Source organism: Bos taurus, chromosome 8 (genome assembly GCF_002263795.3).
Source record: "Bos taurus isolate L1 Dominette 01449 registration number 42190680 breed Hereford chromosome 8, ARS-UCD2.0, whole genome shotgun sequence".
In the NCBI taxonomy this organism is placed as follows: Eukaryota; Metazoa; Chordata; class Mammalia; order Artiodactyla; family Bovidae; genus Bos; species Bos taurus.
Window position 1 is genome coordinate 58,795,128 of NC_037335.1, and position 19,317 is coordinate 58,814,444.

Sequence of the window (19,317 nt, forward strand, 5' to 3'; positions counted from 1 at the left end):
GAAATATGCAAAAAACACCCTGATTCATTAAATGTATACTAGTATTCAGAGATCATATGTAAATTGAGTACCTGTAAGACACCAGGTGGCGTTAGTAGTAAAGAACCCACCTGCAAATGCAGGAGATGAAAGAGACATGGGTTCGATCCCTGGGTCAGGAAGATTCCCTGGAAGAGGGCATGGCAACCCACTCCAATATGCTTACCTGGAGAATCCCATGGACAGAGGAGCCTGGCAGACTACGGTCCACAGGATCGCAGAGTCAGACACGACTGAAGCGCCTTGGCACAAGACCTTTTCTAACATTGCTGCTGCTGCTGCTAAGTCACGTCAGTCATGTCTGACTCTGTGCAACCCCATAGATGGCAGCCCACCAGGCTCCCCCGTCCCTGGGATTCTCCAGGCAAGAATACTGGAGTGGGTTGACATTTCCTTCTCCAATGCATGAAAGTGAAAATGAAAGGGAAGTCGCTCAGTGTGTCCGACTCTTAGCGACCCCATGGACTGCAGCCTACCAGGCTCTTTCATCCATGGGATTCTCCAGGCAAGAGTACTGGAGCGCGTTGCCATTGCCTTCTCCGTTTCTAAGATTAAGAATCTATATTTTCTGGTTCTCTTAGATTAAGATCTGATACCCTAAATTTCAAAATGGAGCTGGTTTTTATGTTTAAGTAATAAACCCTTGAAAATATGCAATTTATATTGGAAGTGCTGACACAATCTTAATGATAGCATTGCAAATGGCGATGCTATAATTAAGCTTCGATCTCCTTTGGGGAAAAAAAGAGGGAGAGAGAACGTGAAGAAGGAGGTTACTGTTCAATGAACTGCTCTGTCATTTGCTGCAGTGATTCTTAATTGTGTCTCATTACAGCAAGGTGATCATTACTCTACTTGTCTGTCTGATTTAGAGACCACTAAAAGTGTCTTGTAACTCGCAGCCATCTCCCTTGCAACAGTCCTTTGCCTCTCACCCTCATTACTCAGAATCTGTCCAATTATTTGTCATTAAGGTAATAAAAAGGACTGCAGCAGAAAATGTGGGAGGTAACTGTTGGAGGTCTGCCCAGGGAAGAAGAAAAAATGCAAACTGTTTTCAAGGCACTGGGAAGGTGACATCGTTAATTAAGTGTTAGGGAATATGCAAATCAGTCCCACTCTCAAGAGACTGTAATAAAACTGAGAAAACATTATTATCACTGCAAGTAAGAGAAGGCTGTTTTACCCCATCTGGAAGACTGTCATTTTCCGGTGGAGACTCAAGCAAGGAAGGGAGGGGGCTAGGAAGGAGTGAAGAAGGTGAGGTTGTTCGGGACCATTGAGTGTGCTCAGGCTGTTAAGAGTTCAGAATTAAGGTGTCAACACGAAGGGCCAGTGGATTACAACTTTTAATGAGGGATGTTTGTCTAATCACAGGATTTGCACACCCAATTTCCTCTACAAAATGACTTACAACTCATCAACAGGCAGTGTTTTTGTAGGTTAAAGGAAGGGGAGAGGAACTGAGGTGGAGGCTGACAGCTGGCGCAGTAGGCATCTTGGGTGTTTTCTAAAGGCGGTAATGAAGCACTTGAAGGTATGTGGACACTTGCTTATTTATTAAAAATACTCTGACCACCAACAGAAGCCTCTGGGCCTTTGCTCAAGCTGAAACCTCTGCCTGGAATGCCTTTTCTCCATTCCTCCTACAACATTTTGTTACTCTGGTTAACTCATTTCTTATCTTTTAAAGTTCATAGTGTCAATTCCCTGTGCAATCTATACCATGTCCACCCCAGATGAGTGTGCCAAAACAAGAAGAATGTGCTTGTCGTGCAAATACAGCTTCGGGGAAGGTTCTCTTGCTTTCTTATTCTATCCAGGTTGCAGATGTTTATATAAAACCTTCTAATATGGAGATATGGGAGTCATACCTGACCCTAGAGATTCCCAGGCAGACTTTCATTTGATCATAAGGAAATGAAAGTATATCTCAACATTTAGGAACAATCATCTTGCATGCTGCATGAGTTAGCACCTGCTGTTTAAACAAGCCACCCCAAAACTGTGATGTTTAATTATTACTCGGGGTCTATATGTGTGCTGGGCTTTCACCACCTGAACGCAGGGTTAGTGAGTCTACGATTGGGTAGGCTGACTCCTTCACATATTTGGGTGTTCGTTGGCTCTAAATTGGCCTAGAAAGGCCTTGATTTAAACAATTGGGATCTTTTACAGAGGGTCTCTAATCCTCCGGTAAGTTACTGTATGCTTGTTCACAGGCTGGTGATAGGGGTTCTGAAAGAGTATAGAAGCATGCAAGAGGTTGAAGCATAGGCTTGAAACTGGTGCACTCTCACTTTGGTCCATTTTATTAGTGAAAGGATTACTGTAGAATCAAAGGGTAGGAAACTGCTTCCACCACTTCATGGGAAGAGCTACAGTGTCACACTTCAAAGGACTTGGCAGCAGGCAGGACTGAAGAATTGAGGTACTCAATCCTCATTTGTGGCCATGACCAGAGCTAACTATCCTATACTGTATGGATCATGGTGGGGTGCAGGGAGGGATCTTATTTATGCCACTTCCCTCTTAACCAGGAATGAACTTCCTTGCTGTATTAATTTCCTGAAGCTGCTGTAACAAATTACCTAGCAGATTACAAAAATGTAAAGTTATTCTCTCACGATTCTAGAGGCTCAAAGTTCAAAATCTAGAGTCATGTTCCCTCCAGGGTATCTTGGAAAGAATTCTTTCCTTGCCTCTTCTTGCTTCTGGTGGCTCCAGGTATTTTTTAACTTGTGACCACATCACTCCAATCTCTGCATCCCTGGTCACATTGCCTCCTCCCTTTCTGTCTCCTATAAGAACACCTTCCACTGGATCTGGAGTCTAACCATATAATCTATGATGATGATGGCCTCCTTATTTGAAAAGACCCTTTTTTCCCAAAAAAGGTGACATTTATAAGTTCTGAGGATTAGGACATGGCTGTATCTTCTTCAGGGGCACCATTCAGTCAACTGTGCTTGCCTTCACCTTATTACTGTAGCTGATTCAGTTATGAGACTAGAAATAGCTCCCATCCCCTCCTTATGTAGATGGAAAAGCAGAAGCCTGTGGAGATGATGAATGGCAAGACTCTGCAAATGATGGTGACTGTGGCATTCCATGTCCTTTCCCATTCCTGCTCTATTTCAGTCAGTAGTTTCAAGTGGAAATTATATCAGGGATCATGCTCATAGAAAACTGGATAACAGTGTTCTAAGAACTCAGAAAGCCTGGGCAGTGAGTGACTCTGGAATTATTAAATCTGGTTATACATGCCTTAGTCCTCACTGACTCATGTGAATTCTTTTTTCAATTCAGTCCTCAGTTGTGTCTGACTCTTTGCAACCCCATGAACCGCAGCATGCCAGGCCTCCCTGTCCATCACTAATTTCCGGAGTCCACTCAAACTCATGTCCATTGAGTCAGTGACGCCATCCAACCATCTCATCCTCTGTCGTCCCCTTCTCCTCCTGCCTTCAATCTTTCCCAACAAGAGGGTCTTTTCAAATGAGTCAGCTCTTTGCATCAGGTGGCCAAAGTAGTGGAGTTTCAGCTTCAACATCAGTCCTTCCAATGAACATCCATTGTCCAGCATCATATTAATGTGGCAAGATAGGGCCTGAAAGTGTTATACTTATTAACTTTTATATTACTAATAAGCTGTCATTTACTGTATGCCAAGATCCATGATAAGTGCACTATGTATATTTATTTAACCCTCACTGTAAACCTTGCAAGGTAGGTATCCCTATCCTAGTTGTATAGATGAAGAATTTGAGGCTAGAGAGGTCACCTAGCTAGTCCTATGTCCACTCGGATAAGTGCTGGAACTGGGGTTCAAATCCAACTCTAACTTCCTCCAAATCCCAGCTTCTAGAAAATAATGTTCATTTTCTAATAAGCTTTTTACAGATTTGTAAATTTCACAGACTGAAAGAAGTAATGAATCCCCTTCACTCCTATCACTTCACACTCCATTTCTAGAGAAGAAGTTCTGGATTTTACCTCTCATCTGAATTTCAGTCAATAAGCCTAGGTGACAGACTTTCCAAACTCAAAGCGAAGAAAATTCTTCAGAGAAACAGAGGATGTCACACATGTGCCAGCCCATTTGAGTAGCCTTTGTATAGACTAAATTTATACTCAGTACTGAAAAACTTATACCTGCACGAGCATATTGCAGTCAAGACCATCACTTCTGTAACTAGGTGAATAGTAGTTAAGGGAAATAATACAAGTTACAATCACAAGGGACAAGTCATTTGGTAAACGCAAACTCCTTTGAAAGAAACTAGAAGCCATAATTTCTGGGGAAAGAAGTAGAACAAGTTAGACGTTCCTAGAATAAAAAGAAAACTGCAGCGCTAATTTCTGACACTTCTGACATCACTGACAAAGGGACAAGTTCAGTTCCTCTTCTTAGGATACTAGAATAGGAGTTTTACTAAGGTTACATGGCACAGAATGTTGTGTGTTCCTGGGTTGCTACTTCCTTTTCCTCACGAAAGGACAATGAGGCAGTATTTCTCAGCCTGCCACGTGAATGAATTCTAGCCAACAGAATGTGGGCAGCAGTGATATCTGCCCCTTTCAGGTCTGACCCATGGATCCCTTGTATACAGTCCTCCACATTCTTGCACTTTCTTTTGGAAGACCCAGAGGATAGGAGAACTTTAAGATGCAGAGAACATATATCCCTGAATATCTTAGCATGGGCTGCCCTGAAAGAGACTCAGGTATAAATATCAGATTGGCCACAAAGTTCATTTGGGACTCATAAGAGTCCATAACATCTTAGTACAGAAAAACCTGAACAAACTTTGTGGCCAACCCAACAGTTTATTGGGACAGTGAACCCAGAAGCAGGATAAGAAGGCAGAGATAGTGGGTGAAGGAAGCTATTAAAAGGGTGAGGTATTCAGGTCACTGAGGTAAGGAAAGGGAGCACAGTTCAGGAGATCTCTTGAAAGACCTGCAAAATCCCACCCAGGTTTTTCTGCCCAAAGGTTGGGAGGTGGGAGCATCTGTGTAGTAGCTCACATCTGTCATCCTTTCACAAACCAAGAGCTGCCCTCAGGGATATTAATCCCACTGCTGTTCTAAGCTCTCAAGTGCCAGGATTGAGTGCGCTCCTCCAACACCACCCGTGAGAGTTCAGAGCTCTCCAGAGAAAGAACAAGGATGCCAACCACAGCGCACACTGCAAGTGAGACGCTGACAGCAAGAACTGTTCGTATCTGTCCTACTTGACAATCAGAGACAAGGATCAAAGATGTGGGCTGAGGCCGATAATGTGTCTGCTGAAAGACTGGAGCAAAGCATTCCCTCCCCAACATTGAACCAGCCCACACTGAACCATGACAAGAATGAAAAAGAAGATTTTGGTGTGTCTAGCCTGAATTTTACAGCTTTTGTTCAGTTTGGTTTGGTTGGAGTGTCTAGGTTACCCTGATAAATACAAATGGGAGAGTGGACAATCCAGAACCAATAAAGTTTCCAGTTTTTTCTTAAACCATGATGTATATTTAATCACCATTATTAATTAGATGTTCAATATTCAGATGTCTTAGCGGGAAGCCATGACAAAGTGAAAATTATTTTCCTGAGACTCATTGACAAATGTAAAAAGCAATGTAAGTTTTAAACTGAAATTTTCATTTTTTAAAAAAAATTTTTAAAGAACATTAATATTCACAATATTAAAGAAGGGTGGTAAAATATACAGTAAATATTATGGGAAGTATAAATTAATAAACTTTTCCATTAATTTGTATTAATATGTATTAACAATACACACTAAGAATTTTCTAAAAATTCTTCAGTTTGTATTTTTAGATTCTGAAGCTAATTAGTCTATTTGTTTGTGTCATGCCTTTCTCAAGAAATTACTCCTTCAGGAAGCACTTCCTAAGGAAACAGTCATAAATTCACAAAAATGTAAGGCATGGGAAAAAATCCCATTATTTTTCAGTTCAGTTTAGTTCAGTTCAGTCGCTCAGTCGTGTCTGACTCTATGACCCCATGAACCACAGCATGCCAGGCCTCCCTGTCCATCACCAATTCCCGGAGTCCACCCAAACCCATGTCCATTGAGTCGGTGATGCCATCCAACCATCTCATCCTCTGTCGTCCCCTTCTCCTCCTGCCCTCAATCATTCCCAGCATCAGGGTCTTTTCCAATGAGTCAGCTCTTCGCATCAGGTAGCCAAAGTATTGGAGTTTCAGCTTCAACATCAGTCCTTCCAATGAACACCCAGGACTGATCTCCTTTAGGATGGACTGGTTGGATCTCTTTGCAGTCCAAGGGACTCCATAGCATATAATTGGAAGTTAACTAAATGTCCAATAATTGGAGATTCATTAAGTTATGGCACATCCATATAATGGGCTATTATGTGTTCATCATAATTCATGACTTCAAAAATATTTAATGTCCTTAGGAAGTGTTCATCCATAAAGTTATATGAAAAAAGATACAAATTTGAATATGCTATACAGTATGTAACACAAAATACACATATATAAATTAACAACTGGAGGAAAATATATTAAAACATTAATACTATATCAACATTGTAACAATACACCTGCTAGCAAAAGGATTATGGCTAATTTTAATTTTATTGCTTTGCTTTATTTCCTATAATAAAATTGCTATTATGAGTATATATTTCCTTTACTATTGTAAATTATTAAGATGTCTTAAATTTCTTTTTCCAAATGTATTTTGTATACATAATGATGAGTCTGTTTTAGGTTCAATCCAGGTGTGTTGGAAGAGTTTCCCTGAGACTTATGGAGCCTTTTGCTAGCAAACTGTGCACCAGGTGGACAAAGTTGTACAGGGCATATTATTTACAGCATTTAATTAGGGCAAAAGTGCTTAAATACGAATCTGATCATGTTGTTCCAGAACTAAAAGTTCTCTGTTCGCCCCCACCCACCACCTTCAGAACAAAGCTCCAGTCCTTTAGGGTGGCACCTGAGACCATCTCCGTCAGCCCTTGCCTGCTTCCACAGCTGACCTTTCGTTCTGCCCATAGCCACCACTCTCCAGCCACAGTGACTTCCTGGCAGTTTGGGAAACATATAGTGCTACCTCTGGTCTCAGTGCCTTTAGATTGCTGTTTGTTCTTGGAAGAGAATAGGAGTGAGTGAGTGAGCTGAAGGGGTGAGAGAGAAGAGCCAGTATACGGGTGCATCATCACACTATTGCTATGAGGAAAGAGACTCAATTCACTGGTCTCTCTTGAGAAGCCTACAGAAGTCCTCCCATATTCTTCACTCAAAGGACAAGAGTTACAAGCATTTATCCATCAAGCCCCATCTTCTGCTGATTAAGAGTTGCCACAAGGGCGTTAACTCCCTTTCGTGTTTGAAAAGCATGCACAGTAGGAATGCCTGCCTCTCCCTGACTCCCCTTGACTTACTCCTGTTCACAACTCAAAATTCATTTCGGAGTTTCTTTGGAAAGACTCCCATGATCACCTTCTATACCAAACTCCTGAAGTTCCCTTAGGTACCCCTACTCCAGGTACCATTAACATAAAGCTCTCCTGCAACTAAAATAGCATCCTATAATCATGCAGTCTACACTTGTAAGCCTTTTCTCCTATTCCTGCCCACAGGGGCAGAATTTTCCTTCCATTTCTGTGCTTCTGCCAGTATTCTGTACCTGCATGGATCTGGCAATAGTAGGCACTTTATACATATATGTCAGTTGAATGAGTGCAGCAGGTCGTGATACACTTTTAACTAAGCATAATAAACATTATGCCTATATCCCATATTGTCTTCAGGCAGCCAACTGAGTCATTCTCCCGAGCCAAGTCTCAACAACCTCTACTCCGAAACCGCATCTCATTGAAATCTCGGATAACCTGCAGAAAGCAGAGCTATATGAAAGCCTGTATCATCTGTTACCTGTGTGCCAAGAAGATAAACCAATCCCTATAGAGAACTTATGCAGTATAGCACATCACAATAATACATTTGTGCCAAATCAGCCTCCTCCCAGCTTTACAATTGTTCACACGTCCTCTCTGCCAACCTGGGTATGCTTTCTCAGTTAGACTTGGCTTCAGACTTCATTGTTAACGGTCCCTTGAGATCCCCAAATCCTCAATTCTGACTTCTACAGGATCCTTATTTTTTTTTTTTTTTTCCTAGTCCGGGGCTGTCTCTAAAAGTCCCCACTCTGAAAACTAAGGCTAAGATTTACTTTATTTTCCTCAATATGCTTTACATATTACATTTTATTTTATTCATTAGAAATGCCAAGGGGTAGTTTTTGTACGTAATTTGTATAATGGCACAAAGATAAAAATATAAGTAATAAATACTGTTTTTTCACCAACAGTTATTCAGCCCTATTCTCAACAAAATTTAAGCATCTCTGTCAAAAGTCTTAACAGTATCCTCCTGTTCCTCATTTCTACCACATAGCACCCAAGTTCACTGCTAAATACATACTGAGAAAGTAGTTAAAGAATATTAAAGAGATAACAGATTATTAGCCTTTCCAAGACAGTCACAGGTTCCTGATTGTACCATATTTTTTAGTTGTGCTTTTGGTCGATCCACACTTCCATGTAGACAGAGGCATGCCCAGCACCGCTGTCCCTATGATCTCAGACACCTTATAGTCTCTTGTCGCTCAGTGGGGCATCTGGGAGAATCAAACAGCCTCAGAGTTCTTGAGTAAATTAGAAACTGGAACCACTCAATACTAATAATTTCCGTTAAGTCATTAAACATTCTTTTCTCACAAACAAACCGATACAAAAGACATTTTGTAGTCGAGACAAGGGAGTCAATACTTTTCTGTTAAAGGACAGACAGTAAATATTTCAGGCTTTCTGGGCCATATGATTCATCTCATCGATTCAGCTCTGCTATTGTAATGCAAAAAGGCTGCAACAGACGCTATGTAAACAAATGGGAGGGGCTGTATTGCAACACAACTTTATCTGAAAAAGCAGGCGGTAGGCCAAATTTGGCCCATAGGCTGCTGCTGCTCCCTGGTCGGGATAAATCAATACTATTCTCAAAAATCTAAAAAGTTCAAAGGAAAACAACCCTCTCAATAATTAAACTCTTATTTACCAGGTTTACCAGGATGACAACAGCACAGCTATTTCTTTTATTAAAGCCAAAGTATCAAACTGACCCAGAGCTCTATGATAGGTGGTCTCCAATATCTGGCACTGAGGCAGCTTGACTTTTGCAGAGACCTACTGATCTGAACTCAAGGTTTTGTTTGGTTTTCAATAATAACCAGTAACTCACAGTAAAGTGTATGCTAAATAAGGAAATTTAATTACATTCAAATAATCAGAATCTGTTTATTTTGCTTAAAAGTAACAGGAAAAAGCTAATTTGATTTCCTAATGTAATACAGAAAAACACGTTTCCTGTATCAGAGACTCCCTGGAAATTCTGATGGAAGGCTCCAGTTTGACATCTTAAAGGAAAAGGAGATGATCCTCTTGGAAAAAGACAACGAGCAGGCTGTGTATCTGCCCACTTCTACTTTCTCTTTGTCAGGTCTTTTCTTGCTGAAACTGGATTTGTACTGATTAGAAGCTATGGTTTCCAGAGAATTCAAGATAGATAATTTTTCATAAGGTTGCATAAGCACTTCTATTTCCTATTCAGGGTTTAGTTTTATTTGAAAAAAAAAAAAAACAAAACTATGAGTCAGAGGAACTTCAGTGCATGGAAAAGTTACTACCAAAGGATCATAGACCAGAAAATGAAGTGTTTGAAGATTCAGTTACCTCGAAGTAAACCCCAAATCTTTATTTATACCTTCCCTCATTGAGCTGCTCCTCTAGGCCAGGTGTTTTCACTTAAGAAATTCATTGGCATCAGTTGTCAGGAAGAATTTATCTCTTAGATCAACTCATACTGGTAACCAGTTTTCAGGGGTAACTTACTTTAAACAAAACTAATGCATTTGATTCTATTAGCATATTTAATTTTTTAACTTATAGTCTAATTTAGGGGATTTTAACCTTTTTGTGCTATGGACCTCTTTAGCAATCTGCTCATGATTTTGATCCCTTATCAGAAATAAGGTTATTAAATTCCTAAATTAAGTTACATAAGTAAACATGTACATGTGAGTACAAAGGAAACCAAATTTATTGAGGTATGACTGTCCAAGTTTTTTAACGTCTTTTTTTCTGCCTTTTCCGTATTTTTTGTTGTTGTCTCCACTTCTTCACTTTCTTGCCATTCTTTCTCTTTTTCTTTTAGTAAACAGAGATTGAGGAAACAAAAAAACAAACTTTTAAAGAAGCTAAGAATCTCTGCATATCTAAGATTCCATGTACCTACCAGTAACAGAGGAAGCTAAAAATCCAGCCAACTAAGAAAACACTAATCTTTCACCTAATCCAGTTCTAGGTAAACCATGGACTCACCTATCAGCACCTTCATTACAGCCACAAACTAGACACTACCCAAGCGCTCAGCAAAGGTAGACTGGATGAATAAGTCATAATATATTGACATACCAGAATACCAGAAGGCAATGAGAGTAAAGGAACTAATGAGTAAATCATATAACCAATTCTGAGTCAAAAAAAAAAAAAAAAAAGTGAAAAGTGTAGCTGCCCAATTGTGTTGGATTCTTTGTGACCCCATGACTGTAGCCCACCAGGCTCTTCGGTCCATGGAATTCTCTAGGCAAGAATACTGGAGTGGATTGTCATTTCCTTCTCCAAGGGATCAAACCTGGGTATCCCACATTGCTGACAGATTCTTTACTATCTGAGCCACAAGGGAAGCCCTGAGTCAAAGAAGCCACTAAAAATGTACTTAGTAGATGAGTTCATTAAAAATAGGTGAAATGGGAATTTTTATATTTCAACAATGGTCCTAGGACAACTAGATATCCACATACAGAACAAAAAATTTGGAATCTTACCTCATATTGTATATAAAAAGTATACCAACAAGGACTAAAATATAGGCATAAGTATGCACGAGCTTGGATTAGGCAGTATTTTTAACACAATACCAAAAGCACAAACACCACAATAAAAATAGACAAATTGGACTTGATCAAAATTTTAAAACTTTTGTGCTTAAAAGGACATCATTAAGAAAATTAAAAGGGAGCCCAAAATGAAAGAAAAATTTTGCAAATCATGTGCTTGATAAGATACCTATATCTAGAATGCATAACAAAGTATTACAACTCAATGATAAAAAGGCAACTGAACCTAAAAGTGGGCAAAGAACCTAAACAGTTTTCTAAGGAAGATACAAAAGCCCCTAAGCACATGAAAAGATGCAACATTATTGGCCATTAGGGAAATGCAAGTCAATGCCACAATGAGATGCCATTTTATACCCCTGAAAACGGCTATTACTGAAAAGAGAGACAACCACAGGATGCAGAGAAATCAGAATTCTCATACACTGTTAGTGGGAATGTAAAATGGCACCCTTGCTTTGGAGAACAGTTCAGTAGTTACTCAAACATTTAAGCATAGAATTATCATGTGATCAATCCAGGGATTACATGCCTAGGAATGTATCCAAGAAAACTGAAAACACATGTCTGCACGAAAACTTGTACATAAGTATTTATAGTAGCGTCATTCACAAATTAATGTATTTTAAAAATGTGATGTATCCATACAATGGACTGTTATTCAGCAATAAAAGAAATGTGTTGGTACATGCTACAACATGGGTGAATTTTTAAAACATTATGCTAAATGAAAGAAGCCAGTCATAAAGGAACACATATTATGAACAAGTTATGAAAATTTATTGAGTGGTATGTTGATCATTTTTTAACCTTTTAGTGTCTATGTTTTCATGAAATAATTTTTATCTGGAAAAAAATATAACTTGGTCTGATAAGCAAGAAAATGTTCTCCAAAACTACCCATATATCCAACTAGCCATAGGAAACAGTGAATGTGTTACCTTAAAGGGAATTGGGGGTTGCAGAGATGGAATTAAGATTGTCAATAAGCTGATCTTAAAATAGGGAGATAATCCTGGATTATTTGTGTGGCCCCAATGAAATCAAGGTTCTTAAATGTGGAAGCAGGCAGCAGAAGAACAGTCAAAGTAATGTGGTGTGACCTGAGAAAGGTTCAGCTTGCCACTGCTGACTTGAAGATGGAGGAAAGAGCCACAAGTCAAAGAATATGGCAGCTTCTAGAAGCTGGAAAACGCAAGGACATGTGCCTACTCAGAGCCCACAGAAAGGAACACAGCCTGGCAGACACCTTGATTTTTAGCCCAGGGAGACCCGTGCCAGACTTCTGACCTCCAGAACTAGAAAATGATAAATCTAGTGTTGTTTAAACCACTAAGTTTATGGTATTTGTTTCAGCAGCCATAGAAAACTAATACAGTGAAAAACATCAGTTTCTAAATACCTATTAAATCAGAATTGAACAGAATCTTCTTAAAGATAGCCTCAGTAAACAGAAAAATTACAGAACAGAAATCATTTTCTTTAATGAAGCAGAATAACATTGTGTATGGACACAGACCCAGCACTGATGTTAATCTCTCATATATCTCATCTAAGACCAGTGATAGCAGATTCCAGTAAAGAAGAGAATTAATAGCTAACGTGTCCCCAGATGACCCAAACCCTAGCAAGTGGCCAATTTAACAAGGTGTTATGTAGTAAGCCAATAAATCTAGATAGCTATAAAAAGTAGTGGCAGTAAGAGAGAAATGAATGGGAAAGTCTTGAAAGTTTTCGACTTAGATCTTATGACATTCAGTTGAGTAGTGCTCTCCAATTTTGTTCGAATTTCAAAGCTCAAATGTCAGACAAGATTTTTAATAGATTCTTTTCCAAAACCACAAAAGCCACATTGAAAGGCAAATGGGATGGGTAATTCTTGGAGCATAAGTATATTTGAAAAATTTACTCTAATTTTACCTTTGCATGTGCAAAAATAGTGACAAGAACAAAATGAGCCTGAAAGATGGTAAGAAAAGGTGGGAAGGTGACAGTCATGAAAACGACTGTGACCACAATCTTAAGTATATTCAAGTAGTGTTCTGGAAACCACAAAACTTAGAAAACATGACCCCTGCACCATTTCCTTTCCCTTTAAATAGGAAATACTCAAATTACCCAATAGAATAAAACTCCTCTCATTCTCTCTCACTCATAAAACCCAAAAAGACAATGTGTGAGTTCAGGCATAGGGACAGCCTCCTCCCTAATTTTAATATGGCTGAACTTTTACCCAGAAATTATATAACACACTAAGTTTTAGGAGAAATAATACTGTTTCTACCCTATTCAAATCAGAATATTTTTCAGATTACAAAAGTGTTCCCCTGATTCAAGACATAGCATTCAACTGTGAAATCAATTTGTAAATCCAGAGAGTAACATTTATTCCTAGTGCTACTGTTCCATGATTCCATGAGAGAACAATTCCATTCCACCCTGAGACTTTGGGCAGAGATCAGAGCAAAGGTCCTGATATCATAAACTTTCCAACAATGTCAAATCCCAAAACAGAAAAGAGGAAGGAAGGGCCTCTGCACGCCTTCCTGAAGCTCATCAGAGCCCTTTCTTGGTTGATCTTAGATAAATTACCTCCCTCTGTGCACTCTTTAATTTTCTCTCTTCATATTCAACATGAAGAGGGACCTGAGAAGGTTAACTGAAGAAGGTTAACTCACACGCAATATGCATTACCCATTGCCCTTTCCTGATTTCAAATTAAGTATATAATTAGCGGGAAAGGAAATCCATGCCTTCTGGTGATGAAAAATTAGGAAATCAATAGGTGGTTGCCTCTGCAGGGACTCAGGGGAATTTGGGGTCGTCAGTTGGGGCTGCCAGTTATAATATCTGAAGTGGCTACACAGGCATCCTGTTCAAGCCTCAAAGCACTGAACAGATGCCCCACTTCTGAGCTGACTGGCTTTGAAGACTTGAAAAGAGAAGTGAAAAGATGAAATTGATCTGAGAAAATGTAGGTAACAAAGTAAAGGCAACAAGATTGCTTTTAATACTTCCAGAAAGCTTAGGAAACAAAAGATTTATACACATTTCTCAAAATATTAAAGTAGAAATGATTTTCGCCTCCTTTCCCCCGCAACCACTACAAATGACGCATTCCTTCAAGCACTGTCTCCTGCTTCACACAGGAAGTTGTTATGCGGCTGCCCTCTTAGGTGTTGGAGGATATATAGCACTTTTACCCTTAATTGTGTGCTGCCTTGATTTTATGGCCTGCCTGCACAAGCCAGCCTTATTTTAGTGCTGTTTAGGGGATGAACACATTTACTGATGTGTGGAGCTTTCTGTGTTCATAAACTCCTGCATATGGCGACTTGAATCAACCTTCCTGTGTAAATTTCTTCAGTGACACCATCCTTTTTCTAAACACTGGTAACCCGCGGCCAACTGAGGAAATGAACAGTCAGGTTCATTTATTTGTATTCAGTCTCTCTCCTCTGTTGTACAGTGCTGTGTAGCGTACAGTTTCAACACTACATAAATAAACCATAGTTGTATTCATTCACTTAGGTTTATGAACAGTAGAATCCCAGAATTGTTTTTCTGTATTACAAGCCTCAATTACTGCTTTTAAAGAAATAGACTATTTAATTAGCACCACTGGATTTTCCCCCACAAGATAGATGTAATGTCTCATGTAGTGATCTGTATTTTAAAACTTTATTATAATTTGTGCAATAGAAAATTAACCTAGATTGAGATCACAGGTGTCTTTTTGAGGTATTTTTAACCTGGCTTCTTTAAAGTTAAACATAACTGCTATTCCTTTCCCTTTGACTAGCTTACCAGGAGAGTCTCCTCCTTCAGACATGGATTTTAAAAGCAGGGACTTTGGAGGGAGCCAGACTTAGATTCTACTCCTGACTCATTCTACATGGGCTCTCTGTACCTTGATTTAGTGCTTTTAATAGAGAATATTTTTCCTATATTTTAAAGTATTTAATATAGCCATCATGGAGAACAATATGGAGATTCCTTTAAAAACTAGGAATAAAACTACCATCAGATCAGATCAGTCGCTCAGTCATGTCCGACTCTTTGCGACCCCATGAATCGCAGCATGCCAGGCCTCCCTGTCCATCACCAACTCCCGGAGTTCATTCAGACTCACGTCCATCGAGTCAGTGATGCCATCCAGCCATCTCATCCTCTGTCGTCCCCTTCTCCTCCTGCCCCCAATCCCTCCCAGCATCAGAGTCTTTTCCAATGAGTCAACTCTTCGCATGAGGTGGCCAAAGTATTGGAGCTTCAGCTTCAGCATCATTCCTTCCAAAGAAATACCAGGGCTGGTCTCCTTCAGAATGGACTGGTTGGATCTCCTTGCAGTCCAAGGGACTCTCAAGAGTCTTCTACAACACCACAGTTCAAAGGCATCAATTCTTTGGCGCTCAGCTTTCTTCACAGTCCAACTCTCCCATCTATACCTGACCACAGGAAAAACCATAGCCTTGACTAGACGGACCTTTGTTGGCAAAGTAATGTCTCTGCTTTTCAATATGCTATCTAGGTTGGTCATAACTTTCCTTCCAAGGAGTAAGCGTCGTTTAATTTCATGGCTACAGTCACCATCTGCAGTGATTTAGGAGCCCCAAAAAATCAAGTCTGACACTGTTTCCACGTTTCCCCACCCATTTCCCATGAAGTGATGGGACTGGATGCCATGATCTTAGTTTTCTGAATGTTGAGCTACCATATGACCTAGAAATCCCACTAGTAAGCATATACCCTGAGAAAACCATAATTCAAAGTGATATATGTTTCCCATGTTTATTGCAGCACTATGTACAATAGCCAGGACATGGAAACAACCTAAATACCCATCAACAGATGAATGGATAAAGAAGTTGTGGTACATATACAGAATGGAATATTATTCAGCCATAAAAAGGAACAAATTTGAGTGATTTGAACTGAGGTGGGTGAACCTAGAGCCTGTTATACAGAGTGAAACAAGACAGAAACAGAAAGACAAGTATTGTATATTCACACACATATATATGAAATCTAGAAAAATGGTCCTGATGAACCTATTTGCAGGGCAGAAATAGAGATGCAGATGTAGAAAATGGACTTGTGGACATAGCAGAAGGAGAAGGTGGGACAAAGTGAGAGAGTAGCATTGGCATATATACACTACCATATGTAAAACAGACAGCTAATGTGAAGCTGCTATATAACACAGGGAGCTCAGCCCAGCATTCTGCGACAACCTAGAGGGGTGGGATGTGAGGATGAGGGGATGTGGGGAGTGGGAGGGTGGGTCAAGAGGGAGGGGATATATAAACTTATGGCTAATTAACGTCATATGGCAAAAACCAACACAACCTTGTAAAGCAATTAAACTCCAATTAAAAATTTTAAAATTAAGTATTTAAAACATTAAAGGGTTGACTATAATATGCTTTGCTACTGGACTGACTCATACTCCAAGTCTCAGATTTATCTAGGGAGCCAATGGACAGGAGCAGGCTCCAGGAGATGGGGAAGGACAGGGAAGCCTGGCGTGCTGCAATCAATCCATGGGGCTGCAAAGAGTCAGATACTACTGAATGACTGAACAACAACAATTAGCTCATCCCAACTGATGCACAGATGTATCCCCAGTCCTTTATATACAGGAAGTAGCCATAGTAGACACTTCATAAACGCTTAGTACATATTTTTCCTCACTGAACAGTGCTACTAACCAGGATATACACTCATTCGCATGGTTCATGATACAGCAGTCTTGCTTTCCATGTGTTCTAAGTTCTCTTGAACTTGGCAGATTTTTGTAGCTACAAGAATGAAAGGCCCATCCTCCACCATTTGAGCCATGACCAGGCTTCCAGTAATCATAATCTGTAGAGAAGTCTTGTGTGGCCTGCCTTCACTCTTACAGCAACAAATCATATTGGGTTAAAAGTTGTGCTAAGTTCATCATACTGTCTCTGGTAAAATAAACATATTTTCTAAACTTTATGGAATGGAAAGAGCCCTCTTGGTCAAAGTTAAAGAAACAAATTCACTTGTGTCACCAGAAAGAGCTGAATAAGGCGTTTTCTACAAAAACCCAACCTATCATGGGTATAAACTTTTTTCTCTTTGGTTTGTTGATTTGAGGACCCTCATGAGTCTTTAAAGTTCTTGAGTACTTGAGATTTTTGAAGAGTAAATCTTGAAAATTATGGAAATAGTAATTTTTTTTCCTTCCTCTTCCAATGGGGCACTACATCCAGGCAGGAGACCTCTGACCTTTGGTCCTGTATACATGACCAGATAAGGGCAGAAAGTGAAGAAAATAAGAGAAGGGATGAAAGGAAAAGCAAAAGTTCAGACAGGAAAGAGACAGAAAAAAACATATCAAGAGAACACGATACAGGGGAATTCTTAGGCAGTCCAGTGGTGAGACTCTGGGCTTCCACTTTAGGGGCACAGGTTTGAACCCTGGCTGGGAAACTAAGATCCCAAATGCCATGCGGTATGGCAAATAAATAAATAGAGAAAATAATATAAAAAGGAAAACATGGCTTTTGGAAACCAAAAAAGACAGTGGGAAATTTGGTTAATAAAATTATTAAACTAGTGAGCAATGAGATGGAGGAGGAAATGAGACACATCCCTTAAAAGTGAACTATGTTGGAGACACCAATCATTGTGACCAAACAGGTCAGACAAAGTATAGAGAAGAAAACCATACAATTTGAAGGCCAGGTCTCAATGACAGAGCAAAGAGGAAAAATAAGGTGAGTATAATAACAACTCATAATAATGACCTATTTAGAATGATAATTAAGGCAAAGGTGGAAGGAATTTTATATGCGTTGTATTGACAGTTCGCTCAGTTTTTTTGTTTTTACCAGTATAAACCTAACCCCAGCTATAGTGATCCTTCCTTCACAACCACCACCACCTACCAGGGTTCTGGCATCATATAAATACATCTTTGTTATTTTCTACTCTGGACGAGTGCTTTGCCCATGAACTTAGAATTCTTAAAGCTCACCGTTTTCTGACAGACCTAAATTCTAGCTGAACTAAAAAAAAAATCAATTAGGAAAATGAAAAATATAGCAGGGTACAGTAAGGACCACACACGTAATGTTTGGCTGCTTTATCTTGTTTCTCACTCTTACGTACATTTTTAAAAATCTATGAGCATTTTTAGAAAAATAAAGCCACCAGGATATTTGGGAAATATTAAAACTCATGACATTCACAGAAGAGTGAGGAGGATGAAAAGAAACGAGACAAGTTGATGATGGCATCAGTTAAATGCGTTCCCCTTGAGGTGCTCCAAGAAGGGAAGTTGTTCAGCCATAAAACAAAGACAGTTCATCGTTCTGCATGACTATCCCTGAAAATAGACCAAAGCATTTTTCAAAATCTCTGAAAGCTTCAAAAGGAGGGAAGAAAAGTTCTTCGAAAACTCAAGTCACATTGAATCAGAAAATATGTGAAGCTGGAATAGAACTAAGGAAGGCTTTGATGCCACACAAAAGATGTTCAGAATAAAGTACTGAGCAGAACAACCAGTCTCAGAACCTAAATGGTAGAAGCAGTAGAAGATTAGGTTGACTCAACCATCCATATTTGTTACTTTCAAAAAGAAATTAAAACTAGTTTTTCAAAATTTTCAACTCTACTTTTTCAAAATAATACATATATATACACAAATATATATACATACACAATTCACACACATATATATGTGTGTGTAAATATAAATATATACACATATAAATAGATATTAATGGTATACATATAATATGCATGCATATGTGTATGCTTTGTGTGTATATTATATATGTGTACAGATACATATATGTGTGATGTGTGTGTGTGGTTTGATTTTTTTTTTTTTCAATAGAGCAACTACTTCAAAGAGTTGTTCTTCCAGGACTGAACAATATTTTACCAGAAAGAAATATTCTGGAAAAGGTTAAATTTAAAATTCATAAAACTAGACTTGGTGGTGTAAATTTCCTATAGGTAAGAACATTTGAGATCAGGTACCCAATAGGCACACAATGATCATTTGTTATCTGAATAACAACTGCAGAGTTATGAAAGAGAGAGGTCATTATGATACTTACAGGCTGTGTATGTAGTAAAGGATTTCAGTGACCCCATAAGCCCTTATTTACTATTTTTATTATCATTTGGTAAAAATCAATTGTCATAATTTCTAGATTTAAAAGGAAAACCCTACAAAAGCAAAGAGAAGAGGAAAACCATGGGTTCAAAATTCTCTCCTAGGAATGAAGTCCAGAGGTTCACTT